Source organism: Danio rerio, chromosome 6 (genome assembly GCF_049306965.1).
Source record: "Danio rerio strain Tuebingen ecotype United States chromosome 6, GRCz12tu, whole genome shotgun sequence".
Lineage (NCBI taxonomy): Eukaryota > Metazoa > Chordata > Actinopteri > Cypriniformes > Danionidae > Danio > Danio rerio.
The window spans coordinates 6,480,680-6,507,133 of record NC_133181.1 but is presented as its reverse complement, the minus strand read 5'-3'; the positions used below and the strand labels follow the sequence as shown (position 1 = coordinate 6,507,133).

Genomic DNA, 26,454 nt, shown 5'->3' with positions numbered 1-26,454 from the left:
AAAAGAAAAGAAAAAAAAAAAGAACACTTGCAACTTCTGGGTTATGCGGAATTTAAGCTAATAGTCCCCACAGTTGTTCCTTGTGTATCTGAATCATTTAATTCATTTATTCATATTAATGAAATCAACACAAGCACCGAAATGTCTCCTTCTGAAATATCTTTCTCATCTATTTATTTTTACATTCCTCACTTTTTTTGTTGTAGGTTTTCGCTTTCATGTCTTCTTTTGAACAGTAATGTGAGATTTAAAGATCTGTGAACCCAACAGCATCATCCCTAACAGTCAGATATGTTGACACTATTTATCCGAAGCCCTTTTGAAGTTTAATGAAGCCTCGACTTGCATAAACAGTTTGGCTCTCAGATCATGACACCCTTTCTAATTCCGATGTGCTGTTAAATGCTCCCAAAAACGGTGGTAAGATTTAACCTCGTCAAGCTATTTCGATGAATGAATTTGCATGAGGGTCATTAGTTAATTGTAATTATATAGCCAGGTCACTCTTGCAGCGGTCTGTGTTAATGACACTTTAATTATGGTTATGCATCGGTTAAATACCGATATTAGATATTACACATTCTCGACAGAAAGGATGAAAGAGTGATAAATGCTGCTGAGGAATGTTCATATATACTCTTTTTTTTTTTTTTTGCCAATTGTTCAAACTACTTATTTAAAATGAGCTGAAACAACACAATTATTGAGATTTTGTTGTGACAACTTATTTTTTTTATAATCAATCAACTTAAATTAGTTAGATCTGTGAATCTTGAAGGTGCTATATTTTGGTTTTTGACTTTTCTAAAGCATAACAATACCATGATACGTTTGCAAATATTTTAGAAACATGCCAAGTAAACATGCAAAGTAATTCTGCTTTAAGAATGTGCGTAACGTGCCGAAACGTTTAACTTTGTATTGGTCCTTTTAACCCACCCAATGGCAGTTTAGCATGGGTTGCCTTGATGGAAAACAGCGTATTTCATTCATTCATTCATTCATTAATTAGTTCATGAATTCGTTCATTCATTCATTCATTCATTCATTCATTCATTCATTCATTCATTCATTCATTCATTCATTCATTCCTTCATTCAGTCAGAAAAGGTCTCAAAGTGTGCATCTGCAAATGAAATGCGACCTTCGGTGAACTGTAGCAGACTCTGAAATGAGACACAGATTCTGAGTTCCACATGAGGTGGTTATTAATTAGCAAATGAAGAGTTCAGATGCAAAACCCTCTAAATCCATCAGATCTCTTTGTTTTTTAGTGAAGTTTATTTATAAACTAATTTCGAGAGGAGCACGCGCTTATGATTGATAGCACCTGGTCCACATTAGCTAACACTGATTTACCAATCAGACGACTCCTTAACCACTATAAATAACCAGAGCATCTTACCCCAGCCATCTTCGTCTTGAAGAATCCCCCCTTCCACCTCTACTCCTCCCATTTCCTTGTCAGGGCAGCACGGAGGCCTAATGGTTAGCACCACGGCCACACAGCAAGAATGTCACCGGCTCAGACACTACCTGGCCAAGTTGGAATTTCTGTGCGGAGTTTGCATGTTCTTTCCATGTTTGCGTGGGATTTCACCGGGCTCTCCGGTTTCCTCCCACAGACCAAAAACATATAACATAAGTAAATTGACAAATCTAAATAGACAGCATAGACACTTCTGAGCATTATAATCTACTTCCAATAATATCAAGCAGGGGATTTCTTGAGACCTACCTGAACTCAGATTCCCCTCTCGCCCTGCAACAGGGGGGAGCCCCAGGCTCGAGGATCTCACAAGCTCAGGGCTCTCTCCCGGGACAGCATGCCAAACACGCTCCATAATCAATCATCAGCTAAGGCTTCTATAATTAGGTTTAGAAGGTAAACTTTTTTTAGATAATGAAAAGGTTATTAGCTAGTAAATAAAATAACTTTTTTTCAAAATTGTCAAAATTATTTGGTAATTATTTGGATTTTATTTGGTAAATTTTCTTTTGCGTCAAAACCAGCTAAATCTACTTGTGCTTTTTTAGCAAAAACCTCTAAATCCACCTATTGCGACCAAACTGTGTAATTAGCTGAAAAATCACAAAAGATGCAGTTATAGATTATTTTACCAAAAATAAAACACTAACCACCTAAAATAAAAAAGCATAAATCTGTCAAGTAAGTGGTGGTTCATTCCTCTGTGGTAACCTCTGATAAACCAGGGACTAAGCAAAAGGAAAATTAATTAATGGAATCTGTCAAATGCATTAATCAATAACATTAAAACTGACATTAATTAAATCTCAACAATCTGTTGTCATTTCTGATATTTGGGATTTGGATTTAAAATGTAAACATTGCAAAGCTTGTTAGATTCAAATATTGTAGTGTAAAAACATTGTGAAACATCAATATCTGCACATTATCTGTGCATTAACATAAAAAGCTTATCAGATGTAAAGGTGATATGAAGTAATATAAATAATGTATAGTTTTATACATTATATTTATCTTTTAAAAAATAGCTTAAATTAGCAAATAAAACAAAAGCTAGGCCTTCTGGGCAAAAAGGGGATGCCTCTCAGAAACTTTTAGAAGCTGTAATTCATTTATTCTCACCATACTTAAGGTATTGATCTCTTTCTCGCCTATTGTTTATCCTCATAGCATACATGTGGGATAAAAGAACAGCATCTTAACTTTGTCTTTCATGAAACGCAGTTGCCGTTTATTGTTTAGTAAATCGGACTCATTCAAAGTAGCATCACTGCACAAAAAAAAAAAAAAACGTTTTGAAGTCATGGAACACTCCTGACTTTTCCGAACGTTTTCATTTGCCTTTCACTGAGTCAGACAGGCTCATCCAGTTCATCAAACTCCATCTTTTAAAAACGAAATCAGAGGCAGAATAAAACAGTCTCCTCATAAAAGCAGACGTATCAGTGTGCTGCTACATTCAAAACATATGATTTGATTTGCGCCGTCTGATTTTTTTTTTTTGGGATATAGCGGCTTTTGCTGTCAAAGACAAGTGGCGTTTAGTGTATGCGTACGCTGGGATTTGGATGATTTGAAGCTAAAATATTTGTTGAACATGTACTACATTCCTAAAACATTCGCTCAATGTCATTAGCTAATTTTTGGCGGAAGTGACAATTAGCGGCTTTTGCATCTGAACTCTTCAAATAATAAAAATATTATGAACGTAAACATTAGTTGAGCAGGTTACATGGTAGATTTGCAGTGATAAGCAGTTTGGTTGTTTGCACCAGACGAAGCATGATATAAATTTAAATAAAGCCTTTAGAAGCACAGAATAGTGCACTCACTGCACTCCAACAAAATGATAAGGTTTAAAACGTAATTGATACATATTAAACCTCTTTAACATTACATAATGCACATGCTGGATCACTGATATGTGTTTTTTTTACACCAAGTCACAGTTCTAATTTTCAATATCTGTTTATTTTGTTTTCAAGTAGCAGAATGGCAATAAATGTCATCTAAAATGGCTTTTAAACTCACGTTAATAACGTCTAACACATAATAAAGCACATGAGCTGTACCTGAGGGGATCATTGTCAGTTTTCTGTTGTTCACCAGCAAGAAATAGAAGCCATTTCTAAAATATAAATTTCAGCTCTTAACTAGAACAAAAGCTTCTTTAAATAAGGAAAATATTCCTGCTATTGCATGCTTCAGCTTTTATTTAGAACACAACTTAAATCTGCCTTATAGCTTGATAGTCTGGCTCGCTTTTGTTGGTGTTCTCAATCAAAAGTGTTTTGAACCAGGTGTGCAATACCTTGTTCAACCACTGGATGTCAAACTTGCATACCACAGAGTTTCAGTTCATTTTAGTGACGCGTTTCTAAAAACAGTTTTGTGGACAGAAGAAAGAACGCACACACTGTATATTATGCTTATTTTGCCAAAGCACTCACTTTTGTTGTTATTGTGAGTGTACACACACACACAAAAACAGTAGACACCTAAAAAGTGTTGCATGCAGAACTGTTGCAAACTATTTATTTGTGTTGAATTTAAACAAATTAAGTTTAATAATGTTCAACTTAATTTGTTTGTTTAAATTCAGCCCAAATAAATAGTTTACTACCACTAAACGTAAAAAAAAAAAAAAAATTGAGTTAAACTCAAGTAAATTGAGTAAAACTGACTTTTTTTTCAGTGTAAACGATTCGAATGGTGTATAAAACTTTTTTTGTGTGACCAAAAAAAACCAACAGAGTATTCTTAGTGTCTTTGGCGCTGATAAAAAAATAAATGCTTATCATGCCGCGGCGATCTGGCAACCTCAGAGGGTTAATTGTTTTATGTTTAATCTACTTAAATTTCTAAAAAACAGTTAAATTAACTTAATTTGTGTTGGGACAACATGAAGGAATTGTGTGGAACCTACTTTTTTTTTTTTTTTTTTTTTTACAATGTAGTACATTATTGTTTTCATGTCGAGTGTTATATTGCACTATTGTTTTCCTGAGGAGCACGTCCCCATAATTGTAGTGCATTACAGTGTAAGCCGAGCCATACAGATGTGCTTTACTAATGTTGTTAAAACCACTGCTCTACCGCAACAGCACAATAAATAAAAGCAGCTGCATCTCTCTTACAGCACATATTGTCTTGTGGTTTGTGGAAACTAATCAAGGTTTGTTTCAGGACATATATTGATGCCTCAGAGTTTGGTCTTCAACAAAAGCGAAAAGATCAATCTTTCTAAATCGCCTTCTCGCTGCACATTGAGTGGAACAAATAGTACACATTACTGGTGATAAAATAGACAATGCCATGGCGGCTGGCTTCTAAATGCTCCCAAGCCAGCTGTTTTTGCTTCCTGCCTTCAAATGCAACCTTGAACTGGATTTTTTTTTCCCCCGTTCCCCTTCCCCTCTTGATAGCTACTTATTTATTTTAGTGCAGAATGGGGGATGTGCGATAATGACAATAGTATAATATTGACAAAATAATAAATTTCTATTGTTTAATATTATGCTATATTGTGTATTTTGTGGTGTCGCAAAATACATAGCTTGCGGTAATACTTTGTTTTAGTAGTACTTTTTTTACCACATTTTTATGACCAAGACGCAGGCAGATATGCCAATAAGAGCATGGAAAAAAAAGTTTACCTAGCTTTAAGTTTACATTTACTTATAGTATTATAAGTATTTTATATTTTATTATTTATTTTAGATTTCTACATTCTTAATCAAACATTTCCCCAGAAGTTTCTACAAAAATAAATAAATAAATAAATAAATAAATAAATAAAATAAAAATTAGAAAATTGATAATATATGAATGAATACCGATTTGAGCATATATATATATATATATATATATATATATATATATATATATATATATATATATATATATATATATATTAGGGGTGTCAAATCGAAATCGATCGAAATTTATGCTCAATTTCGATTATCGAATCAAAAAATAGAATTGTCGATGCTGCCACGCCCCCATGTCACGTCAGCTTGGCTTGCCAAGCGGGAAAAAAACCAGCTTGTTGAAGTGCTTGTTAAACTGCAGAAGCAGGAGACCTGTCAACAGAGCTTAAACCCTCTCCTCTTTCAATGAAGTCGCCGGTGTGTAAGCATGTTGGATTTCCAGTGAGTTATGTTGACAACGTTCGTGTTGTCGACAAAAAACCCCACAGTTTTGCAAGCTCTGCTATGTACGTATTAGGGTTCGCCCGATAGACAACACCGGCATCGCGATCCTCCGCCCGCCCCCGTTGCAAATCCGCTCGCGAAAAGTGCACACTCAGGCCCTGTTTACACTGTCTTTGTTTTTAAATGGCATTTTAGAACGACAACGATTTGACATCCACAGTGGCGTGTAGCATTTTTGAGCAGCCCTCCTTCCCCTCTACCTCTGAAAACGCACATCACGTGACCACACACACAGACACAGACGCACACACACAGCCATGGGCTCGAGACAGCGGGTTCAGGCAGTCAGAGGATCAGTAGACCGCTTCAATCTTTCACTCACTTGTACTTAGTCATTTTAGCGAACACCTCAGATACTGTTGGCTGGTTCCTGTTGGTTGTGCGTCTTTTTTACAGACGCCAGTATAACGACACAGATCACTGCCTATTCACGAGTCCCGCAAAAAAAAAGTGATTGACAGGTGGTAATTATGTGTGTATCTTGCCTTTATTCATTTACTGTATGATTTGTTTATGGGTAAAACAAAGACCATGCAGGTCAGGTAGTTTAAACGGTAGGCTACAAATAATTAATTGGTCATTAATTAATTAATTATTCATAATCGAAAATCGAATCAAATTGTGTCTTTAGAATCGAAAATGTAATCGAATCGAGGATTTGGAGGATCGTGACACCCTTAATATACATATATATATATATATATATATATATATATATATATATATATATATATATATATATATATATATTATTGTTATTATTATTTTTTTTTAAGTAATTGTTTTTCATGTTTAAAATATTATTTATTCTTATGTTTAAAGCTTTTGTCATTATGCTACTTCAGTGTCTCAGAATTATTCAGAAATTAATATTATGTGCTGGAATAATGCACAAGAGAGTTTTTATTACAGCAGTTTGCAAACACGTTTTATACCATTGCAAATATATTTTTTGTGCATGCTGTAAAAGTGCACATACAGTACTTACTTATAGTGTTTACATGGTCATAATTCAGCAAGTTATACAACAAGCATTTAGGTTGGGCTAGCTTTTGCAGCTGGACATTGCTTTACAATGCCCTTGATGGGTGAACATTAGCCAGTGGGGGAGTGTCTTTTGTCTCTCCAGGTCTGGATTATCTACGATCATTGTCACTGCCACACATACAGCTGAGCTAACTCAAAGTAGACTTTACAAAATGTAAATCATTGTAATTTATTTTTTACATAATTGTGAAATAACGATTTAACTGGGCAGGTTAAGGTATTTAGGCAAGTTTTTGTATAATGATGGTTTGTTCTGTAGACTATCAAAAAATTTTCTAAAAATTTTGTCCTTAAAAATGGTTATTAAAAAATTTAAAACTGCTTTTATTCTAGCCAAATAAAACAAATATGACTTTCTCCTGATAAAAAAATATTATCAGACATACTGTGAAAATTTCCTTGTTCTGTTAAACATGATTTGGAAAATATTTAAAAAAAGAATAAAAAATAATAATAATTTTGACTTCAACTGTATATAGTATTTGTATATTTTATATATAGCTATCGGGATATGATATTTTTATTATATTGCTCAGTCCTTATGCTGAAACTGTATGCGTTTATGCTTGCTTTTGGGTCAAAATATCACTTTTTTTTTCTCAAAGTTTAAATTGGGTTTGTAACATTGTACTGCCATGCACGGGCTGTGACCTTTGCCTCTTTGTTTCTTTCTGAACCGCAGCCAGTTTCTCATCCAGAGTCACAGCCTGGAGCCAGAGAGACAATCCTGCAAGACGCCAGATCGCCTGGAACTGCTTTAGTCCAACGCTTCCAATGAACCGCTAGAGGAACAAAGGCAAGCATCCCGCCTTCGTGTTTGTCTCGGAGAAGCAGCACATGTGGCGCGTTGATAACTGCATGCTCGAGTGTTCGCTTTATTCTGACGTGTCCTCACGTGCATTTAGCAGCATGCAAGGGGCTGGCGGAAAAGGTTGAGAAGGTTTCAATTCAATTTAGGTATGCCAATTTTAATTGGATGTAACAATAATGCTATTTGTCCAGTGTAGCATTACAAAGACGAACACGGATCCTCTTCCCGAAAACTCAGTTAGGGCAGCGTGCTGCAGGCATAAGACGTTCTTTTGTTGGCCAAAACTAATAAATGAGCCTTTTTTAAACCTCTGCATTCATCATCCTGAATTTAGTGGGTTTTATAAATAGATTTATTTATATATTAAGCTTTTGGTCTGAACTTGACACATGCTTTAAATAATATAGTTTAATTCTACAACATCAGTAATACAGTGGTCCCTCATTAATCGTGGGAGTTACGTTTTAAAAATAACCCACAATATAGGTGAAATCTGCAAAGTAGTCAGTTTTATTTTTTACAATTATTATAGATGTTATTAGGCTGTGAATACACACTTTATACACTTTTTTCAGACAGGCATTAACATTTTCACACATTTCTCTCTTGTTTAAACACTCTCAAGTTCAAACCTTCTTAGAAAAATAAGTTAAGCATTATAGAACGAAACCAAAGATCAAAACCTGTTGTCAGGTGCCAAAAAAAAAAAAAAAAAAGGTTCACAATGTTGGCATCCTAAAGGGGGTTGCACAGCGGATGTCATCTTTCAAATCCAGCATTGTGATTGGATGATCCTGTGAGTTGGTCACTGGGAGTTGGCATCCATAATGTGGCCTGCATTCGCATAGTCATAGGCCACCGGTTAACTATTCCTATGCACAATTTACTTTCCAAACCACATCTAAACATCACTATGTAAAGTTGATCTTTACCCAAGCATTCATATCCCACCTTATAAACCTTAATAAGCAAAGTTTCTAACAGTGGAGTCTTTCCAGCTGTGCATATTAAATATATACATGATCATTTCAAAATACAGGTATATGAAGTGAAATATTCCACTTGTGTCTCTTTTGTGAAATGTAAGTTTTCTGATCCATGTTTCTCTCTGTGTCTTGAGACAATGTCGAATGTTGGTTGGATCAAGAAGCTGTTTTGCAAGTTCTGGGCTCTTAACACCTTTGTCTCTTTGATAAACAAAAGACTGATGGTCACTGTCTCAATTGCCACTTTCTGATAAGCCTAAGAAAAGGGTCAGAGTTTAGCGTTAACTCTGCAGCATTTGTTTACATTGGAAATTAATTTCCACAAGTTAATTTTCAAAGTTCCAGGCTTTACCACTGTTCACTACATAACAATTATGGTATCATTTTAAAAAACATGGCACTTTTGATTCCCTTTTTCAGAAGTATTTTTTTGTGTCCTCAAATGTCATTATATGCATTTTTCCCAATAACTGACTGATTAGAGTTTTTAGTTGCTGACTGTGATGTGAATGCATATAGTCACAGCCTGATCTGAAAGCAGACACTTGAACAGTCACATACTGTACCTTTGAGCCATTCCTGGAAAGTTTCTGTTCGACTGTAGACTAGTGAACCATCCCTGCCATTTCCTGCTGTATTTCCACCCACTAAAGAAGAAAGTGTCTTGACAGCATTCCTCAGTAATAAAGCTCACCTTCACCATACATTGAAGTGTAGAATATCAGTCCAGTGTACCACTTGCTGTTGCTGACATCTGTCCATTTGTATTTGCGATCCTATACATAACAGATACTGTAGAAAAATAGAGGGCACTCCAGATATCACGTCTACTACTCAAATGGACTACATTGACCACAATTCTTTGCAAACACACACCTGATACAGTTTACCTAGTTTCAATTGGCCTTGCATATAGTATCTTACTGCACAGGGAGGAATAAATCCACTTTCTAGTCTGTTTGAACTGGAAGTGTGTTCAAATAGACTAGAAAGTGGAGTCCACTCTCTAGCCTATTTGAACACTCCATGAAACCACCTATTTTGGGGCTGTTGAACACATTTAATGTGTCATTTAGCAGTAGCTTTTATACAAAGCGACTTACTAAAGAGACATCCATTAATTCAGCAAGAATAAGCAATACACACAAGAGGATCTGCATGCATCAATGATTTAGGCAGGAATGGCACTACAAGCAAGCTGCAATAGTCAACAGGCCCATGTGTATGCAGATATGATGATGTGGTTACACTGTTTTATACAGTCAACTTACCTAGTGCTTGCATAAAAGGGCAATGCTGCTCTGCCAGAATCTGCATGCACCGCATCTTTAAGCAGGAATGGCACTTTATCAGGGTTTCTGCAGGGTCTTAAAGTCTTCAAATTTCTTAAATCTCAAAATCCAAATTTTAGGCCTTAAAAAGTCTTAAATTTATTGAAATATTGTGTTGTTGGTCTTAAATCTTTTTTTTTAAACATGTCTTAATTTTCCTTTGTTCGTGTACTGCAATCAAATCTGGCCAAAACCCATACAATCACCAACAATCACATCAGTAAAACTTTAAACTTTTTATTTAAAAGGTAATTTTTAACTCTATTTATCATAATGGTTTAATTATCTTCCTTACATTAGCATTTGTTTAAATGGTCTCCACTTCTGAGGACACCGACCTGGACAGATTGTTTTATTTAGTTTATTATAGTTTTTTTAAAACTTTTGTTCATTTTGTTCATTTTTTAAAAGATTTGTTCATTTTTATTTTATTTTATGTTGTGTATGGAGACAAGTAGAGCTTGCTTGTTTTTACACAATATTTAAAATATTTAGCTAAGAAAAAAAATCTAATATATATATATATATATATATATATATATATATATATATATATATATATATATATATATATATATATATATATATAAATATTAATATTACTGTATTGTTGTGTTATTAAATTTATTAAATTTGTATATTTTTATACACAAATAAAAATCTTTTCCATCTGGGCCATTTAAAAAAAGGTTTAAAATTTAATTTATAATGGTCTTAAAAAGTCTTAAAGTCTTAAATTTAACTTTGTGAAACTTGTCTCACAGCTTGGCACTGGCAGGTCTTCCTTGCCTTCGGAAAGCACGCGCAGTCATGAATAATTAAGCAGCATGCTCTAATTGGATCTTAACAGTCCATTGAAAAGGGTCCATTGTTGATGGAACTTAATGCTAATAAAACCAATACTAAAAGATCACACAATGATCAAAAATGATGAAATCAGTCATCTTGCACCTCCTCTATTCTTAGACAGACCTTGAAAACGGATGCATCACGCTCCAAACACCTTCTCATCAAATGATCAAATAGTCAACTTTCATGTGGCAGCACATCACGTTCATCAGATCTGGTGTTTGGTGTTTTAGTACAGTCTCAGGAATGCAAATGAGACTTGTCCCCAGATAACGGCTTGTATAGCGGGCACACCTTCTCTCCCACACATCACAGAGTGAGCTGCAAAGCACGGAGCTTTCATTTATTAATTATGCAAGGTGGGCTCCGCATTTGTCAACGCCACCATCAATTACTCCCTGCAAATGATGCCGACGGATGAGGCGACGGCAAAATCAAGGTGCCGGAGTCCTTCGCTGAGGATCATGGGAGGTGACAGGCAGCTCTGCTTTACACTGGCGCGACTTGAAACAGTTGCCAAAGGCGATATGTTCCTCATCACTCCGGTCTTGTCCACATTGGTGGAGGTGTCGGGCGAGCAGGTTGAATCGGGCATGTTTTGCTTGCCGAGCGGTGATTGAGACGATGAGAGTTGGCTTCCGGTGCTCGAATCACTTTGCATAGCCTTAAGTACATTTCGGCTTTGTTCACGACCTGTTGACTTGAAGATCTTGATTAATGAAGACTTCTGTTGGATTCAGCTTCGCATTCTGGGCTTTGTCAGCTCTGTTCATTACACATACTGTAGGTTCCAGCGCATAATGTAATAACAGCTTGATAGAAACCAGGCCATAGTGAGGTAAACATTGTTGTCATGACATGGTGCTTTGTAAAGTAACATAGTTTGTTTATTTTCTGGCTAATGTAACTGTTTTTAAATGGCTTTAAATGGTGTCATTAATCCTCTTGGGTTGAAAAATGCAGATATTAAGTCATGGAAACTTTCATATTTGATCATATTTCTAGAACAAACACATTTGAAAAACCGTGAAGGGTCTATTTTTATTTGTATATATTTATAATAAGGCTTTAAGAGGGCAAATTCTTTAACAGGATAGCGCTCCTTCTCATACTTCAGCCTACACATCAAAGTTCCTGCGAGAAAAGAAGGTGCTTCAGGATTGGCCAGCCTAGTCACCAGTCATGAACACTATTGAGCTTGTCTTGGACAAGATGAAGGAGGAGGCATTGAAAATGAATTCAAAGAATCTTAATGAACTCTTGGAGTCCTGAAAGATCTCTCCTTTGCCATTCCAGATGACTTAATAAGTGATTTGAGTCATTGCAGAGATGTATGGATGCAGACCTCCAAGCTCAAGGAAGTCAGACGCAATATTAATTCTTTTTCTACTGCACCATGACTTTATATTCTATACTGCACATTATTTCTGTTAAAGGTGCAGTAGGTGATTGTCTTCACAAACATTTTTTGTTGTGCTGGTTGAAAGTCTAATCACAGTCTAATTCACAGTCCAATAGTAATGATTACAGTAAACGATCTGAATGTGTTTATTTGTATTTTTATATTCTGGGTAAAGCATAAAACTAAAAAATGTTTATCCAATTAAATAGAGTCGGACCGTCATCTCCCTTAATTCCGATAGGCAGGTCAGACTGTCTGTCAGCAAATGTAGATTCTGACTTCTGCGCATCTGTTCACGCAGATCCGCCATTAGCGCATGCCCGTCTGCATCACAAACGCATGCGCTTCCGAGCGAGCTGCAGGCCGCTCGCAGATGCCGAGTCGGAGCCGAAGGCGCCGAAGGACGCCCGAGCTCGGGCCGATTACTGTACTGTGTTATACAGGCGCTGGTATAATTCACTCTTAAAGCGGCCGCGCGGTCACGAGACGGACCGGGAGAAATCAAAAGCTGAATTGAAACTTTTAAAAACCTGAATCAATATTAGAGTTACTTTAGCACGCTGGAGGAAGGACGACACCATGGCTGAAGTATTACTCTTAGGTAATGTTCTCTTTTGAAACTATTTTATGTTAGATTGTGTTTTGTTATGAATGACTTATATGCACAGACGTGTTGTTCAGCCACTGAAATCTCCCGGTGAAAGATTGATGTGATTATTTTCAGTTTTATAAGGTTCTTTGACAGCATCTATAATGTAGATTTATATTTAGTTTACCAACAAAACACCAGTATATAGCGCTATTCCGCCTAACCTGCTTTATTGAGCTGAAGTTGCTTTTATATTCACATTGGGTCATTTTTGAACAATGATAGCCTTCCTATACTGTTTACCATGCTACTCTGAATATTCACTCTGAAATAGCATGTGGCAAAGTATTTCATGTAATTCCTGCACTGCGCTGGCACTAACTAACTGGCGAATGACATAAACTAGTGGGTTGTCTGTCGGCTGTTGTGACGCGGTGCGCGCGCTCGCGATTTCAGGGGGTGTGGCTTTGAATTACTGTCCCTCCCCGCCGTTCAAAGATAATATGCTAAGCGGTTAGCATTTTGGCAGATCACCTACTGCACCTTTAAGTCACAAGACTTTTGTATAAGCAAAGTCAGACTTTACTGTCCTAATTAAATAATTAATAATCAACGCATGATCATGTTTCATTTGATCTTAAAATAAGCGTAATCTAGAGGCCGTAATCTAGAGGCCCTTCTGATACCAAATGATCAACTAGAAGTCAAGTTAGTATTTGCTGTTCTTAAAACTTGATGAGGTGACAGGACTTTTGTCAGGTAGTGTACAAGAGAGACATACCTGCATAAAGTTTGTAATGTGACCTTTCAAGTGAGCCAACTCTTTTTTTGAAAACAAATGTTGGTAATCCGTATTGAACGCAATGCAGAATTCCCCCGGAAGAACCCGTAAAAATACTGTTCGGAACCCCTTTTACTACTGTAACCATCACGTTTCTTAATGAAATAGGTTTTTGTGCATCAGTGCTTGTCTGTATGGTATAAAACAGTCCTGTAAGTACAGTTTTTAGTCACGTATATATACATTCATATGCATTCCATGTTGTGTTGTTGTTGTTTCCACAGTCAAAGTCTCGGTGAATGTTATGTTTATGGATGGGGTTAGAGGTTGACCTTCATACTTATGAATGATTCAGAGCTTATAAATTCAGTGATTCGCAACATACACTTTTATGCAATATTACCATTCAAAATGTGTTGCATTCCATAGGGGAGAATTTTTTTGTTTTTTTATTACAAATTAATTTTATTTTTATTATTATTATTTATTATTATTATTATTATTATTATTTTTTTTTTTTGATAAATAGGTTTGGGGAGAGAATAATGAATACAAGAATGATGAAATGAATCCATTAATTTTTGCATTATGGATGTGCAGCCAACAAATCTGCAGCAACTGCATGATGCTATCATGTTAATATGGACCAAAATCTCTAAGGAATATTTCCAGCACCTTGTTGAATCTATAACACGAAGGAATAGGTCAGCTTTAAAGGCAAAAAGAGGTACTAGTAATATATACCTAATAAAGTGGCTCTTGAGTGTATATTCCATCACCAAGGCTGCATTTACACTGCAGATCTTGATGGTCAATTCTGATTTTGTAACTGTATCCAATTTTTTTGATGACCTTCTTACATCATCTTTTAAAAGCGACTTGTATCCGATCGTCTGCATTTACACAGCACACTGCAAAGGCGCAATGACCAGGATAAAAAAAAAGAGTGGGCGCTGACTAACAGCTGATAATTAAAGAGATCTCTTTTCTCTATTCCTCTATGTAATCTGTTTGCAGCTTTTGACAAGCTGTTTTACTATAGTTTATGACAGAAAGGTTCTCATTTGTCCATTTTCTTTTGATATATAAGCTTTTTTAAACCTTTAGGCATCTTAATGTGATGTCCATGGTGTGGTTCATGCACGTGATGTATGCACTAGCTTTATATTAGTTTGTATTGGTTACGTGGCGGATATTGCGCGCTCTCGCTCTCGTGAACATGCTTAAATACCAGTGCTATATGACAATATAAAAGCTGTTTAAGTCCTCGTGTATGAGATTTAAGGTTTGGGACTCTGCTGAAGTCTGTTCTGAAAAGAAAGCGTCAGACTTGACGTCATTCACTACAGTTTTTAGGTCACACTTTACAATAAGGTTCATTAGGTAATGTTAATTAATGCATTTACTAACATGAACAAACAATGAACAATACATTTACTACTGTATTTGTTCATGTTAGTTAATGAAAATACAGTCGTTCATTGTTAGTTCGTTTTAACTCATGGTGCATTAACTAATGTTAACAAGCATGGACTTGGATGTTCATAATGCATTAGTAAATGTTCAAATATGATAAATAAATGCTGTACAAGTGTTGTTCATGATTAGTTCATGTTAGTAAATGCATTAACTAATGAACCTTATTATAAAGTGTTACCAGTTTTTAATGACGTGCGACTCGCATCGACAGGTAAAAATCCGATCTACCTGCTTAAACTGCAGACACGAGAACACAGATCCGATTCATATCGGATGAATTTCCACAAATGAACAAGGCCTGAATCTTATTTGACTAAATCGTAATCCATGTGATTTGTTCCTGCTTACAAGTACATAGGCCATATCTGATCTGTGCCACTGGGGAGAAAAAAAAAATCTGAATTAAGTCTTTTGAACAGTGCAGGGTAAATGCGGCCCAAAACTGATTGAGGTCATGTCCATGTATTGTGAGAAAGGACGATATATTGATTATTGTCACATGCTTAACATTGATTGATTGATTGATTGTCACACCTGTTGCAGTGCCCTAGTTTGGACACTTAAGGGCACTAGTTTGTTTTGTAGTTTCACTTCCTTTCCCATAATCCTTTGTATCACTGATCGTGTTATGTTACAGCTGTTTCGTGTTTGTTAATTTAGTCCTGACTTTACAAACCCTCTTGTTCTCTGTTTTAGTCGCCTTAGGATTTTGTTGGTTTCTCACATCTGGTATATTTGTCTGGTTATCTAGTTTATCTGGATTATTCTTGGATTCCCGTTTGTGTTCGTTTTTGTTAGCACTTGTTAGCACTCCTATCCTGTCCTTGTATTTACCCGTTTTTGGATTTTTGCCAGTTCTTTCATCTGGTCATCTAGTTTTTGTATCTTGCTTATAGTTCTGTGCAAGAATTGGAAACCTTTGTCTTTTGGAAATCTGTCTTTTTGAATACCTTTGTCTTTTTGTTAATAAATTGCTGCACTTGGATTTTTGCGTTTTGTGTGATTCTCCCCCACACGTGACATTGATTGATTGATTTGATTGATTGATTGATTGATAGATTGATTGATTGATTGATTGATTGATTGATTGATTGATTGATTGATTGATTGATTGATTGATTGATTGATTGATTGATTGATTGATTGGTTGACAAATAAACCGTGCACTAAAAAGTAGCAGTGTAAAAGATAAAATGTGGATTTCAACCATGATTTTCATTTAAAGCTCCTTTTAATTCCATAATACGACACATTTCCTTATAAAACTGGATATTAAATGTGACAAATATAGGGCGAGAATTTTATTAACCATTGGGCATTTGATTAGATGTGATTTGAAGAGAGTAGCGGATGTCAGCCTCTAAAGGAAAGTCATTTTAAAGGCCCCGCGCGCTGTTTTGATGAAAAACCACAGAGACATGCAGTAGCCTTCATATGAAATGACTTGAGTATGGGGTACAGTCCACAGACATGTTTTGAGAAAGTAAGTAAAGTCCATTTTAATTTCTGTTAACCGTTAATTCACACAGAGAAAAGGATTTTACATATGTGCGTCTTTCCTGAATAATTAAGTGTGCCACGAAGAGGAGGGGAATTAGACAGCAGTGCTTAGGGAGAAACAATGATGGAGGCTAACAAGGTCAAGACCTAATCATGCTAATAAGACATGAAAGAATCTGTTTAACACACAGCCCAGACAGCCTCTAATTTCTGGCTTCTTTCCTTAAAGATGCCGCAAATGTCTTAAAAATGTCATCCTTGCCACCTCATTAGTGCTTTGGCCATGCAGGCTGGATTCCTACATTACGTCCGAACGCTCTGGGTGCGATGGAGCTTTTGCTGATTATTTATGCGTGACAACTGGAAATGTGAAGGCGTGCACACACTTGCTCGCGCAGAAAGATGGAGAGAGAAAGAGAGAGGAAGGGAGAAGGACAGGAAAAGAAGCTGCAAGGAGAACACACTGTTTCTTTAGATGGGCATGTCAGCATCGGGCTGTGGAACTATAACTCAAACTTACTGATTATTCAGAGGATGTTGCTCAGCAGTGTCCAAGGACGGAGTCCTGCCGGGTGCCTCAGGAAAGAGCAGGAGGAGTGAGGCGGTGACTTAATGAAGGAATCAAAGGCCTCTATTACTTTAGGCCTCTCCAAAGAGTGAATACTGGGGGAAACTGGGCCACGCTGATCACAATAAGCACCTCTGCCTAACGTATGCTAGTCACTTCTATCGGCTTCTATAGATGAATTGCCGGGTTTTAAATATTCAGAATGCTCGCACAGCTTGGTTGCAGAAAAAAAGCGGGAGCACTACCATTTACAGCGAGGGAGTGACATCCGATGCGGTACAGAGTTTATTGTTGTATTAGAGATAAGTTATATTGATTACATATTTTACACTTTAAAAATTTTGTAATTTTATGTTTTGGGGTGCCAGAAAAAAACGTAAAATAATGGCCATGAAATTACAGAAATTTACCAAAAAAAAAAAAAAGAAATTAAATTACAGAAATTTCCTTAAATAAAATTTATTTCTGTAATTTAATATCTGTTATTTTACAGTTAATTTCTGTAACTCAACGGCCGTTATTTTACGTTATACTTTGGGAACATCTTAATGTGAGCACTTTTTAATGGTCAAATACATGCAAATTTGTGTCAACACGGTGTTTAGTGATTATTCATATAAATCCTCATTTGTGTTGTAAACGAATGAGTTGAAAATCAAAATACAAGTGAAAGAGAACCCATACATCAGAACTGCACTACTCTTAAAGTGACAGCGTGCAATATATTCCTGCTGCTGACTGTTTATATCGGTGGTCACCTAACTTGTTCCTGGAGGGCTGGTGTCCAGCAGATTTTAGCTCCAATCCTAATCAAACACACCTGAACAAGCTAATCGAGGTCTTACTAGGTATATTTGACACATCCAGGCAGGAGTGTTGAAGCAAGTTGGAGTTAAACCCTGCAGGGACACCGACCCTCCAGGACCGAGATTGGTGACCCCTGGTTTATGTCATTAATCAAACAACAAAAGGACAAAATCCCTCACTGCTCTTGACTGAAGGACTTTTGTAGCTAAAGTCTTTTTTTCTTACAGTTAAGATGCTTAAAGCACAGTTTGTTTCATGTTTTTTTTCTATAGTATTTATTTCCCTTTTCTTATTTATACAGATGAAGTCAGAATTATTAGCCCTCCTGAATTATGAGCCCTCTGTTTCCCCCCAAGTTTTGTTTAATGGAAAGACTTTTTTTTTTAACCCAATTCTAAACACAATAGTTTTAGTAACTCTAATAACTCATTTCATTTACATTTGCTATGATGACTGTACGTAATATTTGACAAGATATTTTTTCAAGATACTAGTATTCAGATTAAAGTGTGATTCCAAGGCTTAATTACAGTAATTATGCAAGTCATTGTATAACAGTAGTTTCTTCTGCAGACAATCAAAAATATATATTGAATAAATATTCAATATATATTGAATATATAGAATAAATATATATATTTTTTTAATTTATTTATAAAATTAAATAATTTATTTATTTAAAAAAATAAATAAATTAAATATATATATATATATATATATATATATATATATATATATATATATATATATATATATATATATATATATAGTAAATAATGTGAAAAATTCCTTGATCTGTTAAACATCGTTTGGGAAATATTTATTATTAATCGTTTTATTTATTATTAATTGATTAATAGTAATCGTTTTGAATAAACGTGATTACAATCATGACCAAATAATTGTGATTATAATTTTTCCTTCTTAATTCAAAATCCCTTTGTTACTTTTGAAAAAATTAATTTACAAGATTTGATTCACTCCGTAATCCAAAATCCCACTGGATTACTTTTGAAAAACTGAGCCCAGTTTTTTGCAAATCATCCAATCGCTGAAAACATCATGATCCTGAAGAAAATAAATTGTGGACAGTATCTGGCCATTCAAGCAAACCGTCTGTAATGAAGAAGGTTATCTATTGAGAAACCAGCTTTCTTTAGAGATTTAAAAAGTTGTAAAGGTCAGAGCTTTTATGAAATTTTGACACCGAACACTGTTCTTGTAGAGCTTATGCACTTGGAAATGTTTCTTTGCCTTGGCTCAAGGATTAAACAGCGCTTTATTCCACACATCCTTGATAATACATCCTGTAGTCATATATTCAGACAATAAGCAGACAAGTAAAGGACAGGATCTTAAGGATAAGGCTGAATCAAAAACATCAGGAAACAAGTTTCATGTGTGTTTGTTCAATTGGTTACATGCTTTCATAAGAAAAAAGAGATCTTTTCAATGGAGAATGAAAGACTGCGGTTGGAGAGTCTCGATGGTGATGTTTTTACTTCTACTGTATATATTGAATATTATAACCATTTATGCTAAAGGACTTTGTTAGACATGGCATAGTCAACGTTCACAATGCTCTACAGCTTTGAGTACTATAGTGCAGGTTGTTGAATACTGTATAATGCAATATGAAGGACACATTTATTGAACACATTTATTAAAGCTGAAGTGGGAGATCTGAGGAAGGATGAAGCACAAATCGACTTGGTTTTAGGCGCCCAAGGATCATTGATGCATGAGGGCAACAAAGACTTTAGCTAGTCAGGATATAACAGAACAGAATGTCTACTGTACAATGGCAAACGTCTCTCAAAAGTGTCTATATGATTATGGTAGGAATGTGTCACTTAGCACTTTTCGGCTTGTAAAGCAATGTGGAAGCAGACAAATCAGATTGCTAACGTCCCTCCATCTTGTTCACTTAGATGTACATCATTGATTACATCACACAAGTGTCCAACTGGTGGAATATCTGAATGGGTTTAAATCATAGGTCTCAATCTCGATTCCTGGAGGGCCGCAGCTCTGCACAGTTTTGCTTCAGTCCTAATCAAACACAGCCGATCCAATTATTCAAGGTGTTCAAGACTACAGGAGCAGGGGTGTCCAAACTCGGTCCTGGAGGGCCAGTGTCCTACATATTTTAGTTTCAACCCCAATCAAACACACCTGAACCAGCTAATCAAGCTGTTTTTAGGTATACTAGAAACTTCCAGTCAGGTTTGTTAAAGCAAGTTGGAGCTAAACTATGCAGGACTCTGGCCCTCCAGGACTGAGTTTGGACATCCCTGTACTACAGACTATTTAGTAGGTGTGAATTGGAGGTGGATGAAGCTAAACTACTAGCCGTGACCCTCCAGGAATTGAGTTTGAGACCATTGGTTTAAATGGAATGCCCTAAGTCAGGGGTGTCAAACTTAGTTCCTTGAGGGCCGTAGCTGTCACGGTTTATGGATATGTGTGTTCCTCCTGTATGTTATGTATCATACCTTGTGTGTTGTCATGTGTGAGGGTGTGTGTTTGTTTACCTTTTGTGTTGACAGCGTGCTAGGATCAGCTGATGTCATCAGCTGACTTATCATCCTCCAGCTGAACCTTATTTGGCTGGCTACACTCAAAAAAATGAATTATGGCTGTAGTTGGTCCAAAGAATGTAACTATGTTTAAATTAAACAATTCGCTTATGTTTGTGTATTAAAAATAAAAGTGTTGTGTTGGAAAAAATTAGAAAAAGTAAGTTTTCACATTTAAACAGCTCGCTTAATTAACATGAATGAAAGGGAGTTGTGTTGCTTCTGCAGTACTGCATTTTGGTCAATAGGTGGAGTAATATCTGCATATGCGCAGTTTAAAAACAACACAGGAAGTAAGAAGATTCAAACCACAACGATCACTCTCAGCTCGGCGCCATATTATGGGAATCAAAAGATGAAGATTACAGTACAAATTGAGAACGTGCACAAAGCTTTTCCCAATGTGGACACACAGGTGAGATTTTTTTTTACTTTTTATGTATTTATACTGAGGCTGTGACAACATTTGAATCATAAATGTACTCCCTTGTAATACTATGTTGTGTTTGTGTATAGTATTGCTATGAAATTGCCATGTTCCCTGTGTCTTTTCCACATTATAGACAGATAAATGTATAGTTTGTTTTGCATTCCTGTGAAATTTTATACTTGGTATATATTAACTCCCCCAAACTAAAGTTGCAAATGTTGGTAGTAAGGAATAGTCATGTTAGAATAGTCTAAGCTTTTCACTCATCATAGCACACGTGCTGCTGATAATGTGACAATAAAAGTGATTTGATTTTTTATTTGATTTGATAGTCTTTATTTTAAATGAGTGTCAAGCAGTTTGTCGAGTTTGAATGCCAGTTTTGATAACTTACATAAAATTTATTAAAATGTGGTGTTGGCACATTGTTATTTATTATCTAATTGTATTATTCAAGCCTGTTAACTTAAAAAAAAAATCAGCAAAAAAGCATATGTGACACTTAAGTAGTATAACATCTAGCATGATGACATATTTAATGTAAGCTTATTTGTTTGGTCACCTAACACGTTTAATTTTTTAAGTTTAGTAGTTTGCTATTTATATTATTATATTTTAATATTACAAATCTTTGCTCACTCACATCTATTTTCTCCCTCACAGGTTTACAGCTCAACCTCTATAGTCCCATATCTGGCTGAGGAGACTGTGGATCATCCAGGTACTATGCCTTTAGATGCCTATACACATTAAAATGATGTACAGTAAAAATTACTAGTAATTTTAACTACTAATTACTTAGTAAATTACTAATTGTCATTTCATGTCATTTAGAACATCACCAGTGGAAAAAAAGGTGTGAATGCATCCTCAAAGCCCTCAAAGTGAGGGAGTACATGGTAAGCTATTTTATTTTATTTTTTTAAAAACATTTTGTATTTTCCTCTTAAACCAATTCCTCCTTTCACCTTTGATCTGTTGGTAAATGTTTTATTTTTTTACCTGACATTTTTAGGATGCTGGACATGATGAAGCACAAACCTTGATGTGCAACACCACCTTATGAATCTACAGTAGTTACATTAACATTTCGCAGACTCTTTTGTCTAAAGTGACTTACAATTGAGGACACATTCAGCAAATCAACAAGAAGAGGCAATACACCCAAGATGTGCTAATTATACAAAACAATTTAAGAATTAAGAATGCTTCTACATGTGGTTTGTCAAGCCCACACACCTATGTGAAGCAGACTTCATGCACAATGTTTTGTTTTTTGTTTTTTAGATATAGGGAGTGGTTGTAAGAAAGTGTCTGGTGCAAATGTGCAGAAATGGTGCAAGTGTCAGATAGATGAATGTGTGTAGCTATTGCATGATCTGTGATGGTTGGTCTAATTTATGGTGTAGTGCTGATCGTGTTACTTTGCTTTAAAATGTTAATCTTTCTTTGAACAACTGAAGTGTTCTCTGCTTTTTCAGTGTAAAGAAGGTACAGTATAGTTTACAAAAGAAGACTTAATTTTTCTAAGTATATTTTTGATAAATCATTTGAAGGCAGAATATTATTTTTGAATGTTTTTTGTAATATATGAAAAGTATTATTTTGATAGGTGTATTTTATGATGTTTTTGTAAGCATATTTTTAAAATCATTTATTGTTTTCAATTTGCTGCATACTTGTATTACTATTATTTTAATAGTATTGATATTTTAACTTATTGTAATAAGTGAAGATACAGATAAAGACTTATTTGGATTTGGATCTTAATCATTTTATTGCTGGAAAATGTGTAAAACTGTAAAAATGCTATTGAATAAACTGAATGAAACAGAAACAGTTTTTTTATTTGGTTAAACATAACAATATCAATTTTACAATAATTGAACTTAAATAACTACATTGATTAAAGCTAAATTATAAATGTTACGTTGATTGAACTAAACAACATTACATTACCTTTATGTAACTAACTTAAGTTCACTAAAATTAATATTCTTTCTTAAAGGTAACTTAACTCGGTTACGTGGAACGAGTGGACAAAAAAAAGTTAATTAACGCCAACATATCATTTTTTTGAGTGTATATATTTCCTCCTGTGGTATGTTCTGGTTATCAGTCCGTTGTTTGTCCTTGGTCCTGTATGTTGTCTCCCAGTATCCTTCGCTGCCCGTTTGATGTCTTCGCCGTGGCCTGAGGCTTTCTTTTGTTTTGAACTAAAATACTTGCTTTTGGATCTTCCTTGTCTAAGTGTCATGACAGTAGCCCTGAACAGTTTAGTTTCAATCCTGCTTCAATACATTATCCTGTGTGTTTTAATTTGTTTGATCAGGTGTGTTTAGTGTTGGAACTAAACTATGCAGAGCTGCGGCCCTCCAGATGTTTGACAACTGTGTCTTAAAGCCTTGAGCACGTGGGAAGTACATTGTTGTGATGTCACAATCGCATTACATTCTGAGACATGTAGGTTCTGCAGTGGACATATGAAGCCTACTTGCTTCCTCTGTCAATATTGAGGCATCAAGGGTATGTCCATGTACATTTCCCTTATTTACTTACTACGCATTTTAAAAAGAGGACGGGTAATTCCCCTGAGGGAACAGAGAATCTCTCAAGTGCATGTCAAGAAGTGAAGTAGAATGCATTTGCCCATGATAACCCCTGTCCACTGTTGGACAAGCAAGTGGTCAAGCAAGAACTGAACCTTGGAGCGGTGGATGAAGGTCATGAAGGCATGGGGAGAGCTATGCAATTGTGTCATTTACCTGTGGAAGTTACTTTGGGGTATGACCAATGAATGTAGAAGTCCACAGGTGTTGTGTGATTCTTTAGGAAAAGCTCTGCTTGAAAACTTTGGGACTGCCCAAGTTTGACAAGCATAATATACCTAAACATCATGGCTGACTAGATAAACCCATATGCTCTGAAGAACAAGATTGAGGATCAAGAGTTGGACTCTTATTGTTTGCCTTGAACTCCATATTTCCTACCAAGAGGTAGTATACAAAAAATGTCTGTCATCATTTACTCATCCTTACCTTGTTCAGAACCTGTTTGAGTTTCTTTGTTCTGTTGAAAACAACATGATATAACATGAATAATGCTAAAGATTTAAAATACTGCATCTTCTGTCTAAAGTCTCAAAATGTAGTGTAATGCTACTTTGCAAACACTACTCGCCACCTGCTGCTCCCTGCCCGCCTCTCCCAGCTCCTACCTGCCCGCCTCTCCCTGCTCCTCCCTGCCCGCCCCTCCCTGCTCCTCCCTGCCCGCCCCTCCCAGCTCCTCCCTGTCCACCCCTCCCAGCTCCTCCCTGTCCACCCCTTCCAGCTCCTCCCTGCCCCTTTCCTGCTCATTCCTGCTCCTCCCTCCCTGCACCTCCCTGCCCACCCCTCCCTGCTCCTCCCAGTCCACTACTTCCAGCTCCTCTCGGCCCTCTTCCTGCTCATTCCTGCTCTTCCCTCCCCGCACCTCCCTGCCCACCCCTCCCAGTTCCTCCCTACCCCCCTCCATGCTCCTTCCTGCTCTTCTTTCCCTGCTCCTCCCTGTTCCTCTCTCCCTGCTCCTCCCTGCCTGTCCCCCATCCCTGCTCCTCCCTGCCCCCCTTCCTGTACCCCTCGCTCCTCCCTCTCCCTGCTCCTCCATGCCCCCCTGCTCCTCAACCATCCTGCACCCACGGTTCCTTCTCTCCCACCCTCCCAGTCCAACCTCTGCCTTTACTTCCCTGCCCCCAGCCACCCGCCCCTGCCCCTCCCTCTTTGCTCATCCCTGCCCCACAGGAGGACTGTGTATGCCACGAAGTGGGTTGATGGTGGTTCTACCTCTCAATAAGCAGGATAATTTTCTTTCACATTGGATGTCACATCAATGCCAACTCTCGTGATGATGACAGGCAATTATGATCATGATGATGAGGTGATTACTAAACACAATAATAAGCTATTCCACTCTTTTAACATACCACACAAGCATGAGTCCTATAGAGTCTACACTAGTATATTTGCATAAAGCAATCTGATTGGCTGATGTCCACTTCTGCCACAAGATACAGACCCAATGTGTCTCAACGGCCCCACAGTTCAGTTTTCCAACTCTTGAATTCACTCCATTCCAAGTAAATGAAAAATGTCAACACCCTATGTGAGTAGGTTTGTAACATCTTAGATCACAGGCGTCTGCTCTGGGTCTCCTGTACCATCACCACCTCTCATTGTGTGTGTGTGTATATATATATATATATATATATATATATATATATATATATATATATATATTAGGGATGTAACGGTATCAGAATTTCACGGTACGGTAATACCTCGGTATGAATGTCACGGTACGGTATTTATTGAATCATTTACAGGAAAAAAAAACTTTTGAAAATACTCCAAAAAAGTGCCAAAAGTGTCAATGACATACAAATTAGCCATCTATCTGTAAGCTTGAAACACTAACTTCAATTTTAATAACAAAAAATTATTAAACCATGTAAAAAAATGAAGTTTCAATTTAGTATTGTTGAAAACTCACCACATTCAACATTTAATCACTCACTCACTTAGATAGAGATGGGTTTAAAGGAAAATTATCATATAATTATAATCTGGTAAAAGCTGGTATCTCTGGGTATTTACAATGTCCCCTGCAACAGAAAAAAACCCTCTCATTTGGGACTGAGGTTTCTGGGACAAGAGAGATATGACTTGGCCCATGTTGACAGCAGTGGGTAACACTGTGCATTGTCTTTCCACCACTTGAGAAGACAAACCATGAGTGAGATAGAGATCTCTTTGCGGTACAAGTCAATGTCTGCATCAATCTGAACAGTGTGCTGTGTTTCTGCAGTCCCCATGACTGTTATTAGTCGTATTCCCCAACTTGCAGGCACGTGCACACATAGGGCTCAACCTGTGCAGTGCACATGCCCTTTTTAGTCTTGGATAGAAAATGCCCTTCCAAAACGATCAAAAGTGCCCCCGCGACGCGACACAACCTCCGTCCAATCCAGCCCTTCAGTAGGCGCGCGACAACACCTCTCTTGAATATGCGCGCTCAACCCCCCCTCGGCGCTTTACAATACGCGCGCCACAACACAGCTGATCAGAACGCGCGCCACAACACAGCTGATCAGAACGCGTGCGACAGCACCGCTATTCAGCACGCGCGCGGCGACAACACCCGCTTTAGGTTCAATCATTTCCATCTTTTTTTCATCTCCGCTACTAGCAGCACACTCCATTTCCGCATTACTGGATCTGTAGCGACAACAGACCGCAAAGGATTATGGCCACGCCTGGGCTGATGGGAAATGAAGTTTCAGCTACGTCCCGTTCGCTTCATTCGCCTGAGCAAATTTTCTCAGAAGACCTATAGTTTTACCGAGTCATGCGACTTCGGTAATATCGAAAAAAATTAATATTGCGGTATGACGGTATTTACAATACCGTTACATCCCTAATATATATATATATATATATATATATATATATATATATATATATATATATATATAAACTGATAAGATATATGTATATTTCAATTAGGCTTGATTAATTGTGTAGCCCTCATTTTAATCTTTCATGTGTTTCAGTTTAC

At 36.6% G+C, this 26,454-nt stretch overlaps 1 long non-coding RNA gene across 9 annotated transcripts in view; it reads left to right on the top strand.

Annotated features, from left to right (window-relative positions):
• The window catches only part of LOC141386167 (uncharacterized), a 197,489-nt gene that overhangs the window by 83,181 nt on the left and 87,854 nt on the right, over positions 1 to 26,454 (top strand). For 5 of the 9 annotated variants that reach the window (XR_012407583.1, XR_012407587.1, XR_012407580.1 and 2 more), the window contains one exon: positions 7,433 to 7,546. This is a non-coding gene — a long non-coding RNA (uncharacterized lncRNA). Of the gene's footprint in view, positions 1 to 7,432; positions 8,260 to 26,454 lie in introns of those variants that run through there. The other 4 variants (XR_012407585.1, XR_012407584.1, XR_012407586.1 and 1 more) reach the window with 3 other exon arrangements.